The sequence below is a fragment of the Clupea harengus genome, chromosome 12 (genome assembly GCF_900700415.2).
Source record: "Clupea harengus chromosome 12, Ch_v2.0.2, whole genome shotgun sequence".
NCBI classification, from domain to species: Eukaryota; Metazoa; Chordata; class Actinopteri; order Clupeiformes; family Clupeidae; genus Clupea; species Clupea harengus.
The window spans coordinates 16,759,308-16,766,969 of NC_045163.1; the positions used below are offsets into that span (position 1 = coordinate 16,759,308).

At 40.4% G+C, this 7,662-nt stretch overlaps 1 long non-coding RNA gene across 1 annotated transcript; it reads left to right on the forward strand.

The window, feature by feature from the left end:
* The first annotated feature begins 812 nt into the window (after nucleotides 1-812).
* LOC116222962 lies at nucleotides 813-6,456 on the forward strand. The gene is made up of 3 exons (XR_004164854.2): nucleotides 813-1,150; nucleotides 5,771-5,894; nucleotides 6,106-6,456. It is a non-coding gene; the product is annotated as an uncharacterized LOC116222962 (long non-coding RNA).
* The last annotated feature ends 1,206 nt before the right edge of the window (nucleotides 6,457-7,662 follow it).

A 7,662-nucleotide genomic window follows, 5' to 3' on the forward strand; every position in this document is an offset into this window, starting at 1 on the left:
CCTTATTAGCTTACATTTTACCATTTCATAAATAATGAGGATATGCTTCAGGAAATGATTTTGCTTCCACTTTAGATTCAAATAGATTGACAATAGTCCAAGCCCCATGGTGCTATCATGGTTCAAAGATTATCAAGGTTTACCTCTTTACATATATATGCAAACTACTGAAATGTATATCAATATAATCCAGAACTAACCAGTGGTCAGAAATGGAACACACAAATTATGAAATACAAGTTTATCTATTATTACTATTCATTTTAATATACAAACCTACATACCATTCTTTTTGTTTTTATTATTAAAACTGTCCACAAATATATTTAATAGTGTGTTTAACTTCTATTGGCCCACCAATGGAGGCTGCGTTGGAAATAAAACTTTTGTCAGCATTTTGAGTGGACATTTCATTTGCATTTGTACAGGTGTATTCGTGCACGTCGGGCTGGCCCTCGCATATAGGCTACCTTGGTTAAAAATTGAATTACATTAGATGCATGCTAGCATTGCTCTAAATAATTAGACAGCTAACATTAATTAGTGGTGTTAAAGGGGCCATATTATGAAAATTCCACTTTTTTAGTGCTTCTATGCGTTAATTTGGGTATCTGACATGTCTCCCAACACAAAAAGTGTTCAGAGGTCTGTGGTGTCAGAAACGATATGCTTGAGTGCGTCAAATGGGATCACCACCAACGTCTACGTAGATTTTGAAGCATGCCCATGTAGGGAGTCTGGCTACATGGCCTTGGACCGCCCCCACCACCACTCGACCCACCCAGTTTAAAGACGGTTCGGTGACGTAGCGCCATTTTATTCTTGCAAGCCTTGGAAACACTTGGATAAGCTAGCTAGCAGCATGAATCAACGTCGACAACCAAGATGCTCAGTGGTCGGTTGCACAGATCAGCACAAATGCCTTCATGTGACTCTAGCTTCAGAAGACGCAAGATTGAAATGGATTGATTTCATATATGAAGGCAATCTTCCTGCAAGAGTTGGCAAATATCTGTTAGTGTGCGCTAACCACTTTGAATTGGACTGTTTTATCAACCTGGGTAAATATAACGCTGGACTCGCTGGAAGGTTGATGTTGAAAGGGGGGTCGGTGCCATCTATCCGTCGCAGGACTGAAGACGAGGGAAATGTAAGTATTTTTGTTTTTAAATAATTCTGGTATTTGCTTTTAGACATTTTGTGTGGAGGTTAGCAACGTTAGCATGTTGTGTCGTGTGTGTGTGAGGGGATGAGGGGCTAGCATGTAGTGGTTGGGGAAAAGTAGTCGTTGTATCTGTAATTTCGCGAACAATTACTTTTATGCGCTGAGTGGGTATGTACATTAGTGTATGAGGCCTGGCCTCGGAGCCGACTGGTGTATATAGCATTCGCGAATGTTTCTCTGTTGCCTGTATGAACCCTAGGCTAGCATATTGGATGTATGATTACTTGTACATTATTGCGTTTGGATGTAATTCGTGTCAGAACGTTTGCATAGTGCCTCCCTCAAACAACACGATGCCTACGTCATGTGGATGTTTATATACTGTAGTTTGTGTCATAATTTACGTTCACATAGGTATAATAGTGCCTACTGCAAACAACATGATGCCTACTTGCACAGTAGTTCGTGTGGATGTGCTTATGTGCTTATGTGAAATAGTTATTTTATCCAAAAAAACATTCCCCTGTGAAAAGTCTTCGTGTTGGGGTGGAGAGAGGTGCTAAGCTGGTATATAGCTGTAGCAGTTAGAAGTTCGCTAGAAATGTGCATTAGCATCTTGTAGTATGTAGGAGCAATGTACAGCAATCCTAAAGATGTGGCCAACGAATTTTCGTGTGAACAGTTAGGCTAGCCTATTTTAATCTAAGCTTACTTATACAGTAGATCAGCGGTTCCCAAACTCAAGAATGCCGCGGCCCAATTTGAAATCTGAAAATCTTCTGCGGCCCACCCAAACCTTTAATCACAACTCTGATCAAAACATAAACTAGGGATGATTAAATGACCTTAAGAGTTTAACCGATTAAAAATGTATTAACCGACAATGTATGTTTTGTATACCATTTTCTCCGTAGCTCATATATATTTACTTTAATACTACAAGAGGGCGCCCCATTTGACATTGTTTTGTTTGGTGGCGCCTTTTGTTGAATAACGACAGGCGGACAAGAGCAGCCGTTTCGAGCGAGAGCCTTATTGTTTTATTAATCTGTTCGTTTAAATTGTTTGTGCTTCATCAATTAATGTTTCACATAACTAATGTGCCGCTAGAATGCTGAGAAAAAGATGTACGTTTTGTATCTTATCAATCGTTTTAAGTCAAATACAGAAGTTTGCAACCCTAATGTTACGACCTGGTCTTAGACGCAACAGGAAAGAGCGAGACCACTATCCAACTTTGCGTTTGATTTTTTTTTGTATTTATTTGGGGCTGGGAGAACAGCTTCAGGAGCCGACAAGGCCAAAATAAAAAAAAAAAACACCTCTTACTTTTAAAAGGAAACTAACTAACCTAAGCAAACAAAAAATAAAATCAATATACACCGTTCTTCCCTAACTCCCTATCTAACAAAAACATAGACAAAAAGAAAGATGTCGTCAAACTCCCTACTTCCCTGCACAATATATACAAGTGTTACAAATAGGTTTAATGTACAACTATATACACAGCTAACAGATCCAAAAGGGCAAGGCAAGAATCAAGGCCGGAATAGCAAAATGGTCAAACACACAACCGTACACACAAGTAACACGAGACAAATCGAGAGCAATGGTCTGCCGGGTTGAGTGTCGGCAACGGCTAAAAAGAACGTGGAGCGCGGGCTTGATCCAATGGTGTGTGGGAGGCAGGGCATCCAATTATTTTCCATGGAAACGGAGGTTCAGGGAGACGAGAGTGACACACACACACACACACACACACACACACACAGCAGATACGAAACAAACACAGAACACACAATTACGTTTAGGGTCGTCGTAACACCTAATATAAATTGAACAATTCAATGTGAACGTGGGCCTACAGCAATGCAGTGCAAATTAATAATCTATCCACATAACAATTTGTAAAGAAACAAACGTAAGAAATTAAGTGCCGATAGTGAATTGCGTCACCTACAACTTACCTAATGAGAAGGGTGATGTTGCTGCATAGCAGCTGTCAAAGCCTTGATGTCTGGCTGAATGGACGTCAGCTTTAGGCGGAGATCAGGCTCAACATCGAGTTTGTTCCTGTACTTTGTCTTTAAAGCCACAAGTGCTGAAAATCCATTTTCACACAGACAAGTGGTAGCAAAAGGGATCAGAAACATCAATGCCTTGTTAGACAGATCCGTATATTCCGAGTAAACATGCATCCAGAAATGTGCCAAGTGCTTCTGTGTGAAGATCAGTTTCAAATAAGTATCACAAGATAACTCCACAAGGCTGTCCTGCTCCCTGGAACTGAGACCTGCGATGGCATCCTCATTATGGGGGGCAAATGGATTCTGTATCCAGATGTGTTGCTCGCTGAGCACAGGGAAGTATTCCCGGAGCTGCCTCTTCAGAGTTTGCAGGTGCTCTCTGATGGCACCTGCCACGGAGGTCGGGATCTGCCTCTCCTCTTTATTGAGGAATTCACAAAGATTGTCAAAGGACTCGTAGTTGTTCTGAACTACTCTTCTGTCCCACTCCTCAAGCTTCCTTATTGTGGCTTCTATCTTACTGTGGACATGAAACATGGTCACTGCTTTTCCTTGGAGGGATAGATTGAGTCCATTTAAGTACCCGAAAATGTCGGCCAAATACGCCAACTTACAAAGCCACTTGAAGTCACAGAATTGGTCTGACAGTTCAAACCGGGAGTTCACAAAAAATGTCCTGACTTCGTCACACAGTTCAAAAAGTCGGGTGAGCACCTTACCACGTGAAAGTCACCGGACTTCAGTGTGCAGGATAAGCTGCCGGTGGTCGCTTTCCATCTCTGCGCATAATATGGCAAACAGGCGTGATTGCAGTGGACGACTTTTGATGAAATTGACTGTTCTCACGGCTTCATCCAAAACCGCCTTTAATTCCGCAGGCATCGTCTTTGTTGCCAGTGCCTCTCTGTGGATACTGCAGTGGACAGCTGTAACTAGTGGAGCCACGTCTTTGACCCTTTTCACAACTCCAGTGAGTCTCCCCACCATGGCCCGAGCTCCGTCAGTGCTTAGCCCCTCACACTTTGTCCAGTCTATTTCATTGGAAACCATGAATCCATTCAGAGTTTCAAAAATGGTTTCCGCTGTAGTATGTGAGGGTAAATGTTTGCAAAACAGAACATCTTCATGTATTTCTCCATCATGTTCATATCTGACAAACGCAAGCAAATTTGCCAAGCTTGAAATGTCTGTCGATTCGTCAATCTGGAGAGCATAAAAACGGCTTGCTCGTATTCTGCTCACTAGCTGCTTCAACACATCTTCAGCCATATCATCAATACGGCGCTTTACCGTGTTATCAGACAAAGAAATCAAATTTAGTTGTTTAGCTGCTTTCTCACCAATCATGACTCCAACCATCTCTTTGGCAGCAGGTAAAATCAAATCCTCCCCAATGGTGTGTGGCTTCCCGGTTTTTGCTATCAGCTTTGCTACTCGGTAGGACACCTCAACTGCCTTGGCGTTTTCACTCCCAGTGACACATGTGGATTCAATGGTTTTCTTACGGCTCATATACTCTTTTAGCTTGTTTTCAAAAAAAATTCTAGGCTTGGATGAATATTGGCCATGTTTGGTTTCTAGATGGCGGCGCAGCTTGCATGGTTTCAGTGCCTCGTTTGCTAGCACCTCCGAGCATAGCACACAGACGGGCAAGGGATTGTCTTCTGGTCCTAAACTGGTAAATCCCAGTGATAGGTACTCGGTTGAGTACTTTCTACGAACCTTTTTTTTTGTTTTCAGGGATTCATTATCTGAGGACTCGCTTGTTGCATTTGATTCATCAGCTTTCCTTTTCCCACCTACTAGCCACCGCTCCATTGTACAATTTTCCACACCAATATTGAGGTAGCTTATTGTGTCAACTAAGATTTCCCGCCATTGACGAGATACAAGACACGTCACGGATCAAAAATAGGATAAAAGAGTAACAGGTAATTTAAATCATAAATATTTTTATATTAATTTCCAACTTTTCAAAATTGAAAATTAAAAACATTTTATTTCTTTATTGTAAATGACCTCTCGCGGCCCACCTGCAGTATCTGGTGGGCCGCGGCCCACACTTTGGGAATCGCTGCAGTAGATAGTTCGTTTGGATGTCTATGGAGAGCAATTTGTGTCGAAGTATATAATGTCTTTATGAGAAATAGTTCTCTCATCCATTCCTTTGTTAGCAATTAGTCCTCCTATTGACACCTTTCGACACTACAATGACAGGGTCATATATGTGAAATGGGCACTTATTATTCCTGAACGACGTGATTAGCAGCTTTTTTGGGGGGTAGAGCATACTCAAGAACTTAGATACTCACCTGCAGTTTGTCACTATGGTGCATTTGAGGGTTTTGTGTACAGTACAGCACAAGGTAAAAATAGTATTTCATAATGATTTCTGAGAAATTCATAGTATGCGTGCATAATATGACAATGTTATTTTTACCTATACTTCTGTGTTGTGAAAATTATATTAGGTGAAATGGGTTACTACATTTCTTCACATGTTTTAATTGCTTTTAGTTCATCTTGTATGCATGACAGTAGTACAAACATGAATAACATTGCTGCTTTTGGTGTTTAGGCAAGCACACCTGTTCAGGGTGCTAGGGTACATCACATGGCCTGCCAGACGGACCCACCACAGATGTGCACAGTTGGCACGCAGCTTTCAGTGAAAACACTGCGACCTCACTACAAAAGTACAGGTTTGTTTACCCTCAGTTACTTCATCGTGTCATTGATTGTGTCTCCGTGTTAAAGTTGTAACAGCATCTCATTTTTTAATTTGTTGTGACTCCAAGGATACTGAATATCTGTTTTATCATAGGCACACAGAAAACAATATATATTTATATTTATAAACAATAAATAAAAACAATGTAAAAGCTTTTTATTTTTTTAAATTTTTTATTACAGAGTACGTGGATAACCTGTTGGACCTCATCTTTCACGAGGTTTTTTAGGACCCGGCCCCATATGTGAATGAGGTGCTGAAGATCCCAATACCCGCGTATCTCTCTGCCCAGTTTGAGAAACCTGACAAGCGGGAAGTTATAGCCAGCTATGTGTCGAGGTTCAATCGAGGGCAGGTCTCAACTCCGTATACCTTCCTTGAGCATCAGGGAACACTCTTCATATCTGGAGCACAACGCAGGACGGCAGGACCACCCTGATTCTCCAGCCCAGATAGCCCCAACACCAGCTAACAAAGCTTCTGTACGCCAAATACCTGTGACGGCTGAGCAAAGTTTACATTGTATTTAGAGAATAAAAGGTGACACACATATATAAAGTGTTCCTTTGTTTACAGTATGGCTACTGATGGCACAAAGTGTAATTTTGTAATCAATGTTTTTATTATACTTGGTATTTTTTGTATTTATTACCTATGTATCAGCCAGTACATTTAATAACTATGTTTAAAAAGCTCTGTGGCATTCTTTCTAACAATAAAAGTGTATACAAAAAGATTTCTGTGCTTTTAGTGTTTGATGTGTAACATGTCAACAATTGACACGTGTAAGATGAGCAGTTAGCAAAGTAACTCAGGGGGAAGAGTAATTTATTGTATTTTATTCGCCAGTCATATTTGTATTGCAAAAATGACTGATAACTCATGCATTAAACGTACTGCTCTATTCCTCTTTGACGTAAAGGCCCATAATCTGCCCTGTAAATGTTGAATGCATTCTGTAGTGAGAACACATTCAAACACAGGTTCCAGGCCTGGGTGGTCGACCATGCAGGTAGTTTGGTTCTGAAGCTGCAGTAGTCTTCTTGTAACCTTGCATATTGAAAGTGTAAGTGACATGGAATATAAAACAGATGATGACTGCATATTTACAATGTCACAAATAATTCTACCTGTGGTATCTTCCTGCAGCATTGATTCTCATGCTCTGTAGGAATTTGCTCACACTTGGCACAAATACACCTGTATAGATAAAGAGTTTTAAAAAGTGACAAAATTGCAGGTAAAGTGTATTTGAATGTTGTGTGACAAAAGTCGACAAATACAACGATATAATGAAAAAAACAGGTTTGAACGCTAATAAACGGAGGTAAGTACGTTATGTTCTACACCTGCTTGGTCCATTACTGTTGTGAGATAATATTTTACTTTACAGCTGGAGCTTAACTCGTGTATTTTGCTATGCACCACTTATGAGAAAAATTATTAAACAGGATACATAACAATTCAAAAAGTCCAGCCATCAAAAGCAAGCTAAGTCCCACATGGTAGATAGCTAGCTATCCTGCAAGCCATCTGGTTGAATTAAAAGCTTAGAAAAAGTATTGTATTCTGACAGAACACTGACGAGAAGGGTGTATTTGTTTGGCTGTTGTTCGTGTAGCAGGCATAATGGCGTTCCCATTACCTGCATTTATATAAACACTTTTCACAAACAGTAACTTCCATAAACACACTGTATTTGTTACATACTCGTACATGCACACACTATTTACTAGCAT